Here is a 17859-nt window from a genome sequence, read left to right as displayed (position 1 = left end):
CCCCGTCAATGACGAGCTTTGTGTCGCATCTGATGTTGTTTTTCTCAAACATTTTTTTCCTCAGGCAAGATGAGGGAAATATCACGTGTCAGGTTGGTGAAAAATTGGAAGAGATGAAGGTTAGATCAACTGACTGACACAGTGGAAGACAAACAATGAAGAATTGTCAAAAATGGGTTAACGATAAGCAATCGTGTCTCATGCCTTCAAGGGAAAGATCTGGCAGAGACTGTCTAAGTAGGGAGCAACGTTCTATTAATGCGAAAAGACACTGGCTGGTCAAGAAGGCAAAAATGGTGACAGAGAGTTCCTGAATCAAATGCGGAAACTCTTCTCCCGGAGCTGATGAGTTTTGAGACAGCAAAGACACTTAATTATTTGAGTAGGAGCTTATCCAAACCTTAACAACTCCCTGCCACCACCAGTACAACGGAAAGGTTTCATCACAAATTCCACAAAAAGCTTATTTTCATTAGTAGCAGTGATCAGCTGAGCAGCCCTTCCTCAGAGGCTTCTTGTTTCCCCATTTATTTCAGATAGCACAGCGTCCTTCACCCAGTCACTGTGCAAACAACCCCAACAAGGGTCTGGAGTAGAAAAAGCATTATCACCTGTCATGTGATTTCTAGGAAGCCATACTTCTCCATCTCTGATGTCCACAGTGAACCTTCTATTCTCTCTTTAATAAAAACATTCCAGCTATCTCCTCAAAATTTGAAATAAATCCAATTTTTCACAACCTGATAAAACTTACATCTCCCTACAAGTGTTCATTAGGAAACGTCTTCATAACTATTGTGAGACCAAGAATTGTTCAGGACTCAACCGCAAAGGAGACTATTGGAAGGTCATTACATACCCGTATAGAGTTAGAAAATGATTTTACAAGAACTCCAGGAATTGTCACTTACATTATTGGCATTGAGTGAATGAAACAACTAGGAAAAAATGATGGTATTAAATTCTATTACGGTTGTTATTTTTCATAGTCAGTGGTGTTCAGGCAAGTAACTGGTACATCTCCTCTTTAATGATGCAGATTTTGGATGCAGGGCAGTTAATAAACTACTGTAATCCACCTGACCTGCGAAGCTTTGCAGAGAGCGATGGGTGGTGTTCGTACTTCATTGATAAATTGCATTCTCCAACATATCCTCCATTCTAGTCCTCCTTTAATATAATTGGAAACAAGGTATACTTATGAGAATCACACAGCTGGTTCTTGAATCCTTTCCTTTGTTTGTTGGCAATGTAATTCCTGTGGTTTCACAAGCTCTCAGGATGTCAGATGTAAGTACAGCTCTGTCAGGTAGGAAGCAAAATTAAAATCTGGTAAGAATTGTTTTCTGGTTCCAGTAATCAGAGTCTAACGTCCCTTCAGACTCACAAATAACTCTTGTAAGCTGGTCTTAGCCATAACTGACACCTAATGCACCTCATTTTAATAATTCTAACTTATCCCTGATGCAGTGCAAGTGTACCTTCTGGAATTTTGACAGTCAATGTTCTAAATCATCAATGAATCATTTTAACTAACCATTGGAGAATTGGCAGGCACATCACAGGGAAGTCATGGAGATTATAATTTGGATCACTGCTATGAACAACAATAACACCTTGCTGTTAAGTAGTACCATATATCTTCAGTAAAGATCACAATACCAAGTTATAATCCAACAGGTTTATTTGGAAGTAAAAGCTTTTGCAGTGCTGCCCCTTTGTCAGAGAGCTACCTGATGAAGAAACAACACTCCAAAAGCTTGTACTTCCAAATAAACCTGTTGGACTATGACCTGGTGTTGTGTGATTTCTAACTTTGTTCACCCCAGTCCAGCACCAGCACCAGTACCTCCTCATCATATCTTCAATAAAGTACAACATCCCAAGATGCTTGGCAGAGGTAAGAAGCCAATGGAAACAGGCACCATCTCAGGAGGTGGAGATGGAAGTAACAAGGGCAGGGGAGTTGCATTACTGATTAAAGAGACTGTCACAGCTGTACTGAAACAAAACATCCTGGAGGGCTCCAGCAAGGCCATATGGCTAGAACTCAGGAATAAGAAAGGTGCAATCACTACGATGGGTTATACTACAGACCTTCGGATAACCAATGGGAGAAAGGAAAACAGAGATGTAAGTAGATCTTGGAAAGATGTAAAAACAAAGTTTGTTGTCATGGTTGATCTTAACTTTCCCAATATTGAACTGGATCCCTTACTGCTAGGGACAGAATTTGTTAGGTGCATCAAGGAGAGTATCTTGAAACAATATGTAAGTAATCCAATCAGAAAAGGAGCCTTATTAGACCTTGTATTGGAGAAAGAACCTGGCCACACGGTTGAGCATTTTGGGAACAATTATCATAATTCCACAGGTTTTAAGCCAATTGTGAACAAGGATGAGACTAGGTCCTCAGGTGAAAGTGTTAAATTGCAGCTAGGCTAATTATAATGGTATTAAGTAACAATTGGAGAACATACAGTGGGGCAGCTGTTTGAAGGTAAATCCATATCTGAAATGGGAGATTTTTAAATGTCAGTTGGTCAGAGTTCAAAACCAATATGTTATTGTAAGGATGAAAGATAAGGATGGGAAGAGATATTAAAAGTTTAGTCAAAAATGAAAAGGAAACATGTATAGGTTTAGGAGTCTGAAATTAAACAAGGTCATTGAGGGATGTAAAGGGAACAGAACAACTTAAACAGGAAACTAGGACCAGAAGGGGCTACAAAATATACTTGGCAAATAGGATCAAGGCAATTTATATGCATATTAGTAGGAAGAAGGCAACTTCTAGATGGGTAGGTCCACTCAAGGATAAAGGAGGGAATTTATAGATGGAGCCAGAGGAAGTGAATGAGGTCCTTAATGAATACTTTGTATCAGTATTTACTCAAGAGAAGGACATGGTTTGATGGTAAGGTTGGGGAGGGCTGTTAGATAATTCTCCAAGGCCCAAAAGGATCTGTCACATGATACCAACGGAGGCAAGGAAGGAGATTGCTGGGGCCTTGATAGAGATCTTTGTATCCTTTTAAGCCACCAGTTGTTGAGGGTAGGGCAGTGGATGTTATCTACCTGGACTTTGCTCCAGCATTTGACAAGGTCCCTCATTGTAGGCTGGTCTTGAAGATTATGTCACATAGGATCCATGGTACACTGGCAAATTAGATACAAATTTGGTTTCATAAGAGGATACAGAGGGTATTTGTGGAGGGGTGTTTTTCCAACTTGACCAGTGGTGTTCTGCAACATTCAGTGTTGGGACCTGTGTTGTTTGTAAGTTATATAAATAGCTTAGATGTAAATGTAGGTGGGCTGATTAGTAATGTTACAGCTGACTCAAAAGTTGTTGGAGTTGCAGATAGTGAGGAAAGTTATCAAAGGATATAGTTCAGTTGGAAATCAGTTGAGCAGAGAAATGGCAGATGAAGTTGAATCTGGATAACTGTGAGGAGATATATTTGGGAGGAAAGTATACAGTAAGTGGCAGGACCCTTAGGAGCACTGATATGCAGAGGGATCTTGTGACACAAATCCATAACTCCCTTAAAATGGCAACAGGTGAATAAGCTCGTAAAGTCTTACAGCATACTTGCCTTCATTGGTCAGGGCATTGACTAAAAAAGTTAGCAACTCATGTTGCAGCTGTTTAAGACTTTAATTAGGCCACATTTGGAGTTTTGTGTGCCGTTCTGGTTGCCACATTAAAGAGGTTTACCAGAACATTACATGAATTTGAGTGTACTGGCTATAAGGAGAGACTGGATAAACTTGAATTGTTTTCGCAAGAGTATCAGAGGCTGAATAGCAATCTGATAGGCATACATAAAATTATGAGAGGCAGGAATAGGATGGGTACTTGGAGCCTTTTTCCTATGTAAAAATGTCAAATACTAAAGGGGTATAGGTTGAAGGTAAAAGGGGGAAAGTTTTTAAAGGAGATGTGTGAGACATGCTTTTTTCAACAGCAATGCCAGGGAGATGATAGAAGCAAATTTGTCAACGTTAAAGAGGTGTTTAGACACACACATAAACAGACAGGAAATAGAGGGATACTGACAGGAAATAAAGGGATCCAGACAACGTGCAGGCAGATGGGATTAATTTAGAATGGCATCATGTTCCTGTGCTGCACTGATCTATGTTCAACGTTACCATATTTCCCATAACACCAGTGTGCTGAGTTAGAATCCTGATATACAAAACATTCAAGGTAACCGAGACTAGAGTTTTGCTAGTTTTTGGCCAATCATATTTATGGCAAAGAATTGACCCACCATAGAGGTCCTTCTAATTGTCACCACAGCTTTGTTCAAAGATCTGCCAAAATCTGAGAGAAATTGTATTAATAGCATTTATTATTATATTTCTGGGATTTCACAGCTGTTGCACTGAAGGTATGGTCAGCAATAAGTAAAACCTACCAGAAATCCAACTCTGTATATTCCAAAGATGTGATGACTACATACGGCAGAATCGTCAAAAAAAAGAGTTAAGTCTTCCAGCTGAGAAATCTTCAGATAAATCTTTGAGTGAAGCTGACCAAATAAAGCCAGGTCTGAGTTTAAGTTAAAAGAGCAGATTTTGATCATATGTGACCACTTTCCTAAATATTCCCTCTTTATATTACTCTTGGCAGGATTTCACCTTAAAGCATTAAATCAGATGATTTTTGGCACTGTTGTCCTCTTTCTTGAAGGCACTAACATTTTCTGCAGCTTTACTTGACAGATGTATTATGGGGAAACATCTGGCAACAATGATTATAACGTTATCAGATTTACGTTGGTTGTCTAAATTACTGCTGCAGACAATTTAATGCTTGTAACAGATTTTAGAGGATCTCCATTTGTGAAAATTAGAACTAATTTGGACACAGGTGACTGAAGGATGCAAAGAAGGTAAGGATAAATACTGTACAGATGACAAATAAAAGGCTGTCAAAACAATATTATGTGAAATAAAGAAGCCAGGACTATGTTGGAGATTAAAAGAAAGGTGTGTGGTGCAATTAAGGGTAATGAAATCCTTCATTCAGCTAAAAAAAAGAGGATTACAAGTAGATGTGGCAGTAATTACAAAACTTTCTTATTTTAGAAGGTAAAGAGTGAGAAATTACACTTGGTGCCAGTTTTTCATGTGTTCCAGATGTCCTTTGTGCTCCAAAATGGCCTCCAGGTACATGGCCATATTTATGGGACAGAATTTACTGATACCATATTGATGCAGGTGTTAGTGCACAAACTGGGATATGTGCAGACAGGAAGATCACCATATCAATCAGACTGCAATGCTTATTTGTTGCAAGTAGTGCAATTTTTGAGCTCAAAGTTTCACCAGCACCAGCCTATGACTATTATCAATGAGAATTTGCATGATTGGATGTATTTGGGGCTTGAAAGGTATATTTCTTAATTGGCTTCATTTGTTTTGTGTGCACTTACATTCCTGCCAGAAGTATTTGTGGAAATGGGATGATTGATGGAGTTTATAGGTCTCAGCTGAGATGTTGTGCACAATCACCATTCTAAACTTTCTCATATATTCATGTGATCATATCACCTCTGTCTGAATACTAGGCAGGTACAGACAAAAAAGACCCATATCCCATGCCCAGTAAAGGTTTTTCACATTCATTACTTTTAACCAAAAACTATATTCAGTGTGGAATCTTCTGGAACTGAATTTTCCTTTTCAAATGGATTCTGGTGGGCAGCACAAAATGGCCCCTGATAGTCACTACACATGGTCTGTGGATTCAAAGAAATGCTACATTGTCTCAAAAGGACACATTCCATACCAGAGTATACACACTCTTGAAATCATCCAAAAGGATTTCCTGGCTTAAAATGGTTGCTCTGAAACCAGGACTTGGCTTGTATGAAAGCCCCAGGGTGAATGCCAACAATTAATTCCAGCAGGAGAAAGTGAGGATTGCTGATGCTGGAGATCAGAGCTGAAAAATGTGTAGCTGGAAAAGAGCAGCAGGTCAGGCAGCATCCAAGGAGCAGGGGAATCGACGTTTCAGGCATAAGCCCTTCTTCAGGAATGAGGAATGTGTGCCAAGCAGGCTAAGATAAAAGGTAGTGAGGAGGGACTTGGGGGAGGGGAGTTGGGAATGCGATAGGTAGAAGGAGGTTTAAGGTGAGGGTGATAGGCCAGAGAGGGGGTGGGGGTGGAGAGTTCGGGAAGAAGATTGCAGGTCAAGAGGGCGGTGCTGAGTCAGAGGGTTGGGACTGAGATAAGGTTGGGGGAGGGGAAATGAGGAAGCTGGAGAAATCTGCATTCATCCCGTGTGGTTGGAGGGTTCCTAGGTGGAAGATGAGACGCTCTTCCTCCAGGCTTCGTGTTGCCATGGTCTGGTGATGGAGGAGGCCAAGGACCTGCATGTCCTTGGCAGAGTGGGAGGGGAAGTTAATGTGTTCAGCCACGGGGCGGCTGGGTTGGTTGGTGCGAGTGTCCCAGAGATGTTCTCTGAAATGTTCCGGAAATAGGCGGCCTGTCTCCCCAATATAGAAGAGGCCACATCGGGTGCAGCAGATGCAGTAGATGATGTGTGTGGAGGTGCAGGTGAATTTGTGACGGATATGGAAGGATCCCTTGGGGCCTTGGAGGGAAGTGAGGAGGGAGGTGTGGGAGCAAGTTTTGCATTTCTTGCGGTTGCAGGGGAAGGTGCTGGGAGTGGAGGTTGGATTGGTGGGGGGTGTGGACCTGACGAGGGAGTCGCGGACGGAGTGGTCTTTCCGGAATGCTGATAGGGGAGGAGAGGGAAATATGTCCTTGGTGGTGGGGTCTGTTTGGAGGTGGCGGAAATGACGAAGGATGATTCGATGTATCTGGAGGTTGGTGGGGTGGTAGGTGAGGACCAGTGGAGTTCTGTCCTGGTGGCAATTTGAGGGGCAGGGTTCAAGGATGGAGGAGATGCGGTGGAGAGCATCGTCAACCATATCTGAGGGGAAATTGCAGTCTTTGAAGAAGGAGGCCATCTGGGTTGTTTGGCATTGGAATTGGTCCTCCTCAGAGCAGATGCGGTGGATGCGAAGGAATTGGGAATATGGGATGACGTTTTTACAGGGGGCAAGGTGGGAGGAGGTGTAATCTAGGTAGCTGTGGGAGTCGGTCGGTTTATAGTAAATGTCTGTGTTGAGTCGGTCGCCTGTATAGAAATTGAGGGGTCTAGGAAGGGGAGGGAGGAGTCTGAGATGGTCCAGGTAAATTTGAGGTCGGGGTGCAAGGGGTTAGTAAAGTGGATGAACTGTTCAACCTCCTCGTGGGAGCATGAGGTAGCACCAATATAGTCATCGATGTAGCAGCGGAAAAGGTTGGGGGGTGGTGCCAATGTAGCTGCGGAAGATGGACTGTTCCACATATCCTACGAGGAGGCGGGCATAGCTAGGGCCCATGCAAGTGCCCATGGCTGCTCCTTTTGGTTTCGAGGAAGTAGGAGGATTGGAAAGAGAAGTTGTTCAGGGTGAGGACCAGTTCAGTCAGTCGAAGGAGGGTGTCAGTGGAAGGGTACTAGTTGGGTCAGCAGGAAAGGAAGAAGCAGAGGGCTTTGAGGCCTTCGTGATGGGGGATGGAGGTGTATTGGGACTGGACGTCCATGGTGAAGATAAGGCATTGGGGGCCAGGGAAGCGAAAATCATGGAGGAGGGAGAGGGAGTGGGTGGTGTCCCAAACATAGGTGGGGAGTTCTTGGACTAAGAGGGACAGGACCATGTCGAGGTATGCAGAGATGGGTTCGGTGGGGCAGGAGCAGGCTGAGACAATGGGTCGGCCGGGGCAGTCAGGTTTGTGGATTTTGGGCAGGAGGTAGAAACTGGCGGTGCATGGTTGTGGGACTATAGGTTGGAGGCGGTGGATGGGAGATCCCCTGAGGTGATGAGGTTATGGATGGTCTGGGAGATGATGGTTTGGTGGTGGGAGGTGGGGTCATAGTCAAGGGGGTAGTAGGACGAGGTGTCCGCGAGTTGGCGTTTAGCCTCAGCAATGTAAAGATCGGTGCGCCAAACTACCACTGCGCCTTCCTTGTCTGCCGGTTTGATAGTGAGGTTGGGGTTTTAATTCCAGCATGTTCCTAATCAATGTCAATCCAATATGATATTCAGAAAGGGAATTTTGAGAAACCCTGATGTGAGGTAGTCAAGTGAGCATCTCTTTTTAATCTTTTAGTGCTGTCCTCAGAAAAGCATAGCAATTCAACAAAGCAGAAAGAGCAGCAGCAGAAATGGCTATAACTTCCATGAGTTAAGAACTGGAAACTCTAACATAATTATTTGTCCAACCCTGCTCCTTGATAAGTCTAACAATATTGCAAACTAACTTCCTGGTAAGAGGGTACAAGTATCTAAATCCATAATCTGCAGAAAGTCCATCTATTCCAGAGAATCCTGCAACAACTCCAATATACAACTTCGGCCAATGACTTTAGTCAGCTGCATTTTGGGAATTAAAGCATTCATTTCATCAGGCCTGTAAAGTGTATTTTCCAAGATAAACTGATCATGCGAATTATGAATGATTTATTTGTTCATAATTTGTAAAAGTGAACTATTCTCTTTAACTGATGGTTTCTTAATAACTATCTGTGAGTGGGTGGGATTGTATTCAATATTTAGAGGTTTGTAAATAGATAATCCTCTTTAATTAAACCCAGGAAAGGCCTGCTGCTGGATCCTCAAATTGTTCACACGCTCAAGGATTTAAAAACAAAAGTCAAACATGTCCTCCTGTTCAAAAAAAAACACAGCGACTACAGAAGGAAAAGGAATAAAGATTAGAATAGATTCCCAACGGTGTGGAAACAGGCCCTTTGGCCCAACAAGTCCACGCCGACCCTCCAAAGAGTAACCCACCCAGATTGATTTCCCTTTGACTAATGCACCTAACACTATGGACAATTTAGCATGGCCAATCCACCTAACCCACACATCTTTGGACTGTGGGAGGTAACCAGAGGAAACCCACACAGACACGAGGAGAATATGCAAGCTTGACACAGAGTTGCTCGAGAGTGGAATTGAACCTGGGACTCTACTGCTGTGAGACAGCAGTGCTAACCACTGAGCCATCATGCCACACCAGTTCTCAAGTTTCAGTTCTCTCCTATCCCTGTACATAACATAGATGATAAAGCCATGATTAATTTAATTCAGAGATAGGTGCACAGTGATTAAATTTACACCCAACAAAATGTATATACATCCTAAAGTGGGGAGGTTTCATTCCATTCTTACATATTTGCTTCAATACAAACTAGGATTTTAATATGGTTCTGATTTGTGTACTCTGCTGAAACTACAATGTGCACAACATTATGAAAACAGCAGCTAGCATTTTGAGTCCATGCATAATCGTTGCATCAAAAGGGGCTAGAATACGGAGTTTGGGGTTTGACAAACTCATATGTCAAGGTCCAGAGACATTCAAACTCGTGGGCCTCATTTTCCATGATCAAGCTCTGACCCTCACTGTACCATACTCCAGTATGAATCAGTGTCCAGCCAAACAGAAGGAAGAGGAATTTGGTGTCCAGAGACCATGCTCGGGACACACAGGAACAGTGCTCAGGAATCAGATAAGTGGCATTGAGTAGAAACACTGACAAATCATGTTGCAGCTGTATAAAATTTTAGTTGGGCAACATGTGGATTATTGTGTGCAGTTCTGTTTGCCACACTATAGGAAGGATGAGGAGGTTTTGGAAGTGATGCAAAAGAGATTAGAGATTAGAATCTATGCCCAGATTAGAATGTATAAGGAGATGCTGGACAAACTTAGATTGTTTTCGCTGGAGCACTGGAGGTCGAGGGATGACCTGATTGAAAGATATAAAATGATCAGAGTGGATAATCAGAGTCTTTGTCGAAAGGCGGGAATGTCAAACACTAGGGACCATTGGTTTAAGATGAGAGGAGGAAAATTTAAATGAGACAAGTTGTTTAAATGGAGGTTAGGTTTAGGAACATACTGCCAGGGCAGGTGGTAGAAGCAGATATGATAGCACCATTTAAGATGTATTTTGACAGACACATGAGGATAGAGGGATATGAACTATGTGCGGGCAGATAGGATTAGATTAGGTTAGAATAGCATCATGTTTGGCACAGACATGGTGGGCTGAAGAGCCTGTTCCTGTACTGTTCTATGTTCTATGAGGGGTTGGTGGGGAGTGTCAAGAGATGAATGTGGTTGGATTCGATGTAATGGGATGATGCGGGAAGCATTTCTGTCATTTGATATTTTTACAGAGATAGCACATCATTAGTCTTGCTGAGTTTAGTGTCACAAGTATTATATTTGACACATTCATTAAAATCTACGAAACATATATATGAAGATTTCTACTTTGTGCAAATTACCAATTCAGGTGCAAACATTGCTCAGCATTAGGCAAACTTTGAAACATGCATTTTATTCTTTGAATTTCTTTTCAAACTCACTTGTAGATGAACGAGCATGGGTTACCTCCAGGTGCTTCAGTTTCCTCCCACAGTTCAAAGATGCGCAGGTTAGGTGGATTGGCCATGAGAAATTACCCGTTGTGTCCAGGGATGTGCAGTCTAGATCGATTAACCATGGGAAATACAGGGTTACAGGGAGGGAGTAGGGAGGTTGAATCTGGACGGAATATTCTTTGGAGGGTCGGTGTAAACCTAATGGGACAAATGGCCTGCTTCCACACAGTAGGGATTCTGTGATTCTATGATAGTTGAACAATGTCTTGGGATCTAATTTATTTTTTGAAATTTTGTGTTCAAGGTCATCCTTGATATACTAGGCACTGCTAATTTGGTGCATTTTAATTCTGCTGCAGCTGCTGCTTCTAGTCACTCATACCAGGAGATCTGTTGTCATGTATGACATATTAGTGCATTTTGTGCTGTCCCCATATACCTACTGTAGGTCATTTTTAACCCCTCTATGACATCCATTATTCAACCATGCCCATGTCAGTATCATGTTCTGTTTTATTAAGATAACCAAAATGGGTTTCTTACTAAAAGAGACGTGTGGCTCATTAACAATCTGGGAGGTACCTGATATTGAATAGGTGAAAGTGATTTTACAAAACTACACAAAACCATTCACTGGTTTAATTGGTATGGTCTAGTCAGTTCATTAGTAAAATCAAAAAGAAAATGCTTTTTTAAAGATGCCCATAACATTCCTTAAACCTAATAAGATAATTTAATTTTAACAGCACTTTGGAAGATACATGAACAAGTAGCTGTAATGGAAACTTGCAATAATGAATAGTTCATCATGAGGAGGTCTGCTTCCATGCTTATTAAACAACCAGAAACTCGATGTTTCTTGCACTTGACATTCCTTTTATTTTTTGGGCTGCTTCGGTTTGCATTCGGAAAACTAAGTGCAGTTTAGTGGAAATTCCAAATCCTGATATTTAGCTATCAATACTTGCTAGAATCGGGAAGCACTCCTGACAGCTTTGTCCATTGTATATTGTGCAGCCCATCGCACTTAAGAAGACAATTTACAGCAGCAGCACTTGTACAGTGCCCTATCATGTAACAGATATATCTACCAATGTTTAAATCAGATATTGTTGGGGTGGGTGCTTAACTTGGGGCACACGCTGAATGTTGTGCTAGGAGGTCTGGTGGTGCAGTGGCAAAGCCTCTACCATTGGACCCTACAAACCCAGGTTGATGTCCGATGACAGAACTTGCTGATCACAGAAAGAATATTTATAATTCCGGCTGATAATCAGACTGGGATTCATTCCACTACCTCCCACTATTCTCCAAAAAGAAAACAGACTGCATGAAGATATGCTAAAAATAAACTATTGAGATCAACGAGCTCAATATAAGACCTGTGACCATGACTTCTCATAGAATAAACTAACAGAGTGCCAGAGGAATGAAGGCTGGATCCAAGGAATAACAAGCCGAAGTGGAAAGTCAGATGAAGTCAGAAGTACAGGATTTTACAAAAATGTTATTTCCTATTATCATATGTTTGATGTACGACTATAATTTTCAGAATAGGTGGGGAGAAAAGGAGATTGAAGTGCTCTGTAATATATATTGCAACAGTATAAACATTTTCAATGATAACTTAGCTTCAGGAATACTGTTCACCAAGTCCAATAATTATATTTTAGAATGTGTTAAAAAGAGAGCTGAAACATTCCAGGCCCTCCAGCATGACGTTTACCTAACTCTTGGAGACTTCTATGCACTTTCCAAACACAGATCCATCAATGTATTATGATTAAGGCTGGTTGGAGTAAGCTCTGTGAGGGTTGCTGTTGTTTCTAATCACACACTGACTGGAGGAATTGAAAGAGAGACAGATGGCTGTCTATCAGAATTAGCACAGCTAGCTTCACTTTATTGTTCTAAACCCCCTTCACATTTCATTGTTTTGTTTAGAGTAGAAATACCTTTCAAGTGTGGAATAAATATCCCTCCGGCAGAACACTGTGTGGGATTCAGATAGTGCCAGGCACATGATTTCACCATGGTTCCTCCCCAGTCTATGCATTAATGTAAAAGTAACAGAAGGTCACTTTGCTGTAGCTCTATACCCTTCCTTCTCTGTGTTGTAATCCTTTAATTTTCAGAGTTCTATACAACAAATGTCATCTCTGTTATTGCTGTCTAATTTGTCAGTCACAGTTGTCGAAGTTAACCCGCATCCATTTTGAAATAATTGAGCAGTGAGTGATTGAATGGGTTGTTGACCCATTCAGCCAATTGGTTCCTGTTTAATAATGTTTAATAATGGTCGTTAATTTCATCAATAGCAGCTATTAGGTAAGGGAGACATTAATTATTTCCTGCTGTAACTGCTATCTTTATTGTAACTGCTATCACCTTCTTCATGCCGCACCTCATTTATCATTGGTTGGTATTAGCTAGAGATCCTGAACCTGAGCTCACTTTAAATAAGATTTGTGGGTATCCTAATGATCATCCTGCATTGGTCTTGGAAGAAAAGAACGCACGTTTCGATGGTAGACAGTAGAGCATTTCGAAGACATCCAGATTTATAACTGCCTGCTGTATCTTATATATCATGTTGCTGTTTCTTTCACTGAGCAGGAAGAATGCAGGCAGCAGCTGCTAACAGCAGAAGAAAGTCCAACCACAAGACAGCAGATATATCTGATCAAGGACTCGATCAGTCGGCAAGAGTTGTAAAATGTGTATTAATAGACAACACATTTAGTTGTGTCTTAAAGGTTTCCAAAACATAACAGTCATCTGCACATGTATTCAATATGCTTGCAAAATAAAACAGATCTATAAAATATGTGCCTTAAAGGTAACAACTCCCAATTAACTTAATCAGCTTCATTCTAAGGATGTACTAAGGCCATGTTTTATATTAATCATCCCAACTTTAACCTTCATAAGATGATGAAGGAATTTCCAATGTGTTTTGCTTGCATCTTTTGCCCTCATCAAACAATTTCATGCAGACCTTCCACTTTCGACCTTAGTACAATGAAAGGACAAAGAGATTTGACCATGGGGATGAGAGTCTTTGAAAGAGGTATGAGAAAAAGAAAGAAAATTTGATCTGAGATTTTTAAATGGAGGCATGTGGTGAGCAGATAAACCTGAGATCTGTTAAAAAGGAGCCTGAGTCATTTGAACTCCTGCATTGTATTTCAACTGGTTGGGCCTGACTCCCACCCAAGCATTATTGTCAATGGCATGGCTTTAGTGGATGGTAGTGAGTGAACATTGCAGGAATCTTTTGCAGCAGCATAAATGAAGGTGATAGATGAGATATGGAGGAGGGACGCTGGAAAATTGCTTTGAGATAGACATTAGAATCCTGGGGCAAATTAAATTTAAAGAATGTTTATGGAAACCAGCGAAGCAGAAATGCTTGCATTGAAAGTTTTAATAAAACAATTAAATGGGTTTAACTTCGGGTCAGTCTCCCTGATATTCTCCTTGTGTTTCGAGGTCTGTTTGACAAAGCTGGCTACATCACATGGCACATGTATACCTATTGAGTGCCATACTGCCAATAAGTTACAAGCTGAAATATTCCATTCTTCCTGGACATGGTGAGGAGTGCTGGATTGGAGCAGGGACTTATAATTGGGTCTTCAGAGTAGAAAAAAAAACCTTTTCTGTGGCTGGCTTGCAAAAGCCTTGATTTATTGAGAATGTTTTAATGCTATGTATTCGCGATGAACAGTGCTTTATTCAGTTTGAGTTATTGCAGCATGTTTGTTGCAGGGGGAGGAGTTCTAGAGTAAAATCTGATATATGTTTTCCTTTGCTCTCTCAACCAATTAATAAGAAGTCATAACTTTTGAAAAATCCAAGCATATCTTATGCATGCAGATGTTGACATCAGATATAACGGCATGCTGTTTGAGGTTTGTTGACCACAAACATCCTCGGAACATGAACCCAATGGATTTTGTAAAGTTTGTGGGAGGTCATCTGACTTCTACAGACTCCGTCCAGACTGTCTTAGGAAAATCCAGCAGACCCACTCCTCATGGAGTGGAGGTGGAGACAGGACTTACTCAGATCCTCTCCTCAGACTGTATTCTGCGAAAAGGGGGGGGGGGGGTGCAATTGAGAGAATTTCAGAAAGACTTTTCTCTCTTCACTGATACATGTCACCTATCTAGCCTGGAGTCCCCACATTATCCCTTCTGAAAGCTTCATATGTATCAATCTCTGAGCTTTGCAAATCCACACCAACTTCTACTTTAGAAGCTTCCAAAACCTCTGGTCATTCTCTACTGGGCAAATGGTAAAGTGAATGAGAGAAACCAGGCAGAGGGATAACATACCACTGGAATATCTGCCAAACAGGCTTAGTCACTCTTGGCTCAGTAGTGCCCATGTGACTGTGGTTCGAGCACCACAATAGAGTGCTGGGGACATGGGATCCTGCTCCTCGGATGCTGCCTGAACTGCTGTGCTCTTCCAGCACCACTAATCCAGAACATGGGATCTAGGTTAGCATATTAAAGCAGTAAGGAGGGAGTGCTATCTTGTTGCCACTGTCATCTTTCAGGTTACTAAAACAAGTTACTATATGTGTTTGTCTTCTCAGGTGAACATTAAAGGTCCCATGGCAGTAAGATGAGTAGGGAAGTTCTCCCAGTATCCTACCAACTCTGAGCCCTTTGCCAACATCAATAAAACTGATTAACCATTCACTTATTCAACAGTTGTCTGTCTGTGGCCTTTCTGTGTGCCAATTGGCTATCCCTCATTACAACAGTGACTATAGCTGAAAATGTTATAGCTTTGCTATGAAATATTTTGGCATATATTGTCGCTATATAAAAGTAAGCTCTTTTTGTTTTAAATGAGTACCCACCAGGCTGCTGGACGAACAGATAAATGGCCCTGTAATGATCGGTATAGGTTGGATTTGGTGGCTTTTTGGGACAGATAAGTGCTAAGATTTGCCCATAACAGTCCATAACAGCTCTATTCCTGATGAAGGGCTTTTGCCCGAAACGTCAATTTTCCTGTTCCTCGGATGCTGCCTGACTGCTGTGCTTTTCCAGCACCACTCTAATCTAGACTCTGGTTTCCAGCATCTGTAGTCCTTGTTTTTACCATAACAGTCCTTGTGCCTACCTAATCCAATGTAAATAGTTGACCTTCCACCTAACCATGATCTAGCAGGACTAGCATGGGAAGGTCACCATTACATTCTCGGACTTTTGGGTCAGATTCCGCTCCCCCTCCACCGCCACCACCGCTACAGCAGATCCTGACCTTGGCAACTCCCCAGCAGGTGGGTCACATCAGAAAATTCTAGAAGTGGCAAACATCCAAGGTAACCTAACACTCAGTGTTCACTTCACAGGTTCAGTTAGTTCCCCATTACCTGATTCCACGGTAACACTCTCAGGGAACCTTAGTCAGTTTTTGGAGCCATGATATTTATTCAAAAGAATTACTGTGGCTGTTTGCAAACAACGTGTTAATAATTGCTGAAAACCATTTGCCAAATTTTGACAACCTTTGTCTGTTTTGTGATCAAGTGAGATCCTATGCTGAAATTTATTATCATTGTTATTGTTAAAAGGTCTCAAGGAGTTACACATATGTGGGGTGCAGTCACTAATGATGCATCAGAAAGTGACGGTTAGGAGTTGAAACCAATGACACAAGCAAATTCATTCCTGTCCCATATTGTACTCATTCCAAGCAGTGCTTGTTTTTAATTCCATTTTCCACAGCACTTGCACCTTATAACAAAAATATGGAATTGCACCTCCATGCTGGAGATAGTTGTTCCCACTCCTATTCATAAAATCTGAGCCCAGGCCTTCCTCCTTCTCGCAGTCATTTAATGACTGACTGGAAATGACAGGTAGTCCCAAGCTTAGAGAGCAAGAGGTGAACAGTATCTCCACTATCAGCAACAGCACCACTGCTGCTTCTGCAGGAAGGTATACTCAGAAAGAGACTGGACCAGAGGGAAGTCTGGGAGCAACGCTCCCAATGAGTTTAAAGGGCCTGTTAAGGGAAAAATGTCCTTGTCCGTCACCAGCCTTGCCCCATTGGAGAACCTGCTGTCTAAGGTCTTAAAATCCAGCCCATGATTTAGTTTTAAATCAAATTGCTGCTGCAATGATAATGGAAGAGATCTGAGACTGACCTCAATCATGAGAATCTATTAAAATCATTGTGCCAAACACTTTTGCAAGTGCTGGATTAATTCCCATGTACAAGGGGAGTATTAATACACCTATTCTCATCAGGACCACTCACAGGACGTTAAAATGCCCCCCTCATGCTCCCTTAACTTTATCTGCAATCAGGGGACCAAGGTCTTAACTAAAATGCCAAAATCATATCCTGTTAATGTCCAGTACAATTTCAGACCAGTCACTAGCAGCAGGTAGTAGTTTAAAATCTTCGGGTAAAAAATGAGGTCTGCAGATGCTGGAGATCACAGTTGAAAATGTGTTGCTGGTTAAAGCACAGCAGGTCAGGCAGCATCCAAGGAATAGGACATTCGACGTTTCGGGCATAAGCCCTTCATCCTGATGAAGGGCTTATGCCCGAAACGTCGAATGTCCTATTCCTTGGATGCTGCCTGACCTGCTGTGCTTTAACCAGCAACACATTTTCAGCAGGTAGTAGTTTACCCAAGAGGTGACTCTTGGTATTTCTGCTTTGCTCAAGGGTCCCTTTAAGTAAGAAGAAGCAAAATTGCTGCTCCCAACTCCACAGAGCTTTCCCACCTTCCTGAGTTTTATAAATATCTCATCACCCTTTTCACTCCCCTTCTGTTTTCTTGGTGGCCTGCCTTCCAACCTCATGTATTTCTAACTTTACCATCTGTTTCAAATAATGCTTGCCAGCTTTGAGAGGGGGTATCAGTGTTGGGGAAGTAAAGGCAATCAGGGAAAGTTAAAATACCCCTGGTCTCATACTCTAGGCAAGGGAGTCTTAGGTCATCACCCTCTTCAACCCTCACCTTTGGTACCATCATAGTTTGCTCTCATTTCACAATTAATATGCTCATTGTCCCAATGAAGATCCTCAGAAAGATAATGGGCCAATGTCTTTATGATGATAAAAGATGCTGGGCAATTTCCCCAAATTATTTAACAATATTATATTCAGCTTAGGTCACTGAGATATGATAGAAGCATCCAAATCCTTTTAGAGCCAGCGTATTGTGAAATGAGCAAGAAAATCTCCAATTCTTCAGCCCTGAACAGTGGAACCTGAAGCAGGCTCTTACAATTGAGAAGTATACAATGTGGAAATCTTAAATCAAACTGGCCAGAGTTTGACAGAATAAACAGAGGGTGGCGCAACATGTACATTAGGGCTGATCAACAGCTGCCATAATTTTATTGGTCATCTATGGAAA

This window comes from Hemiscyllium ocellatum, chromosome 10 (assembly GCF_020745735.1).
Source record: "Hemiscyllium ocellatum isolate sHemOce1 chromosome 10, sHemOce1.pat.X.cur, whole genome shotgun sequence".
Taxonomy (NCBI): domain Eukaryota; kingdom Metazoa; phylum Chordata; class Chondrichthyes; order Orectolobiformes; family Hemiscylliidae; genus Hemiscyllium; species Hemiscyllium ocellatum.
This window is presented reverse-complemented; position numbering follows the sequence as displayed.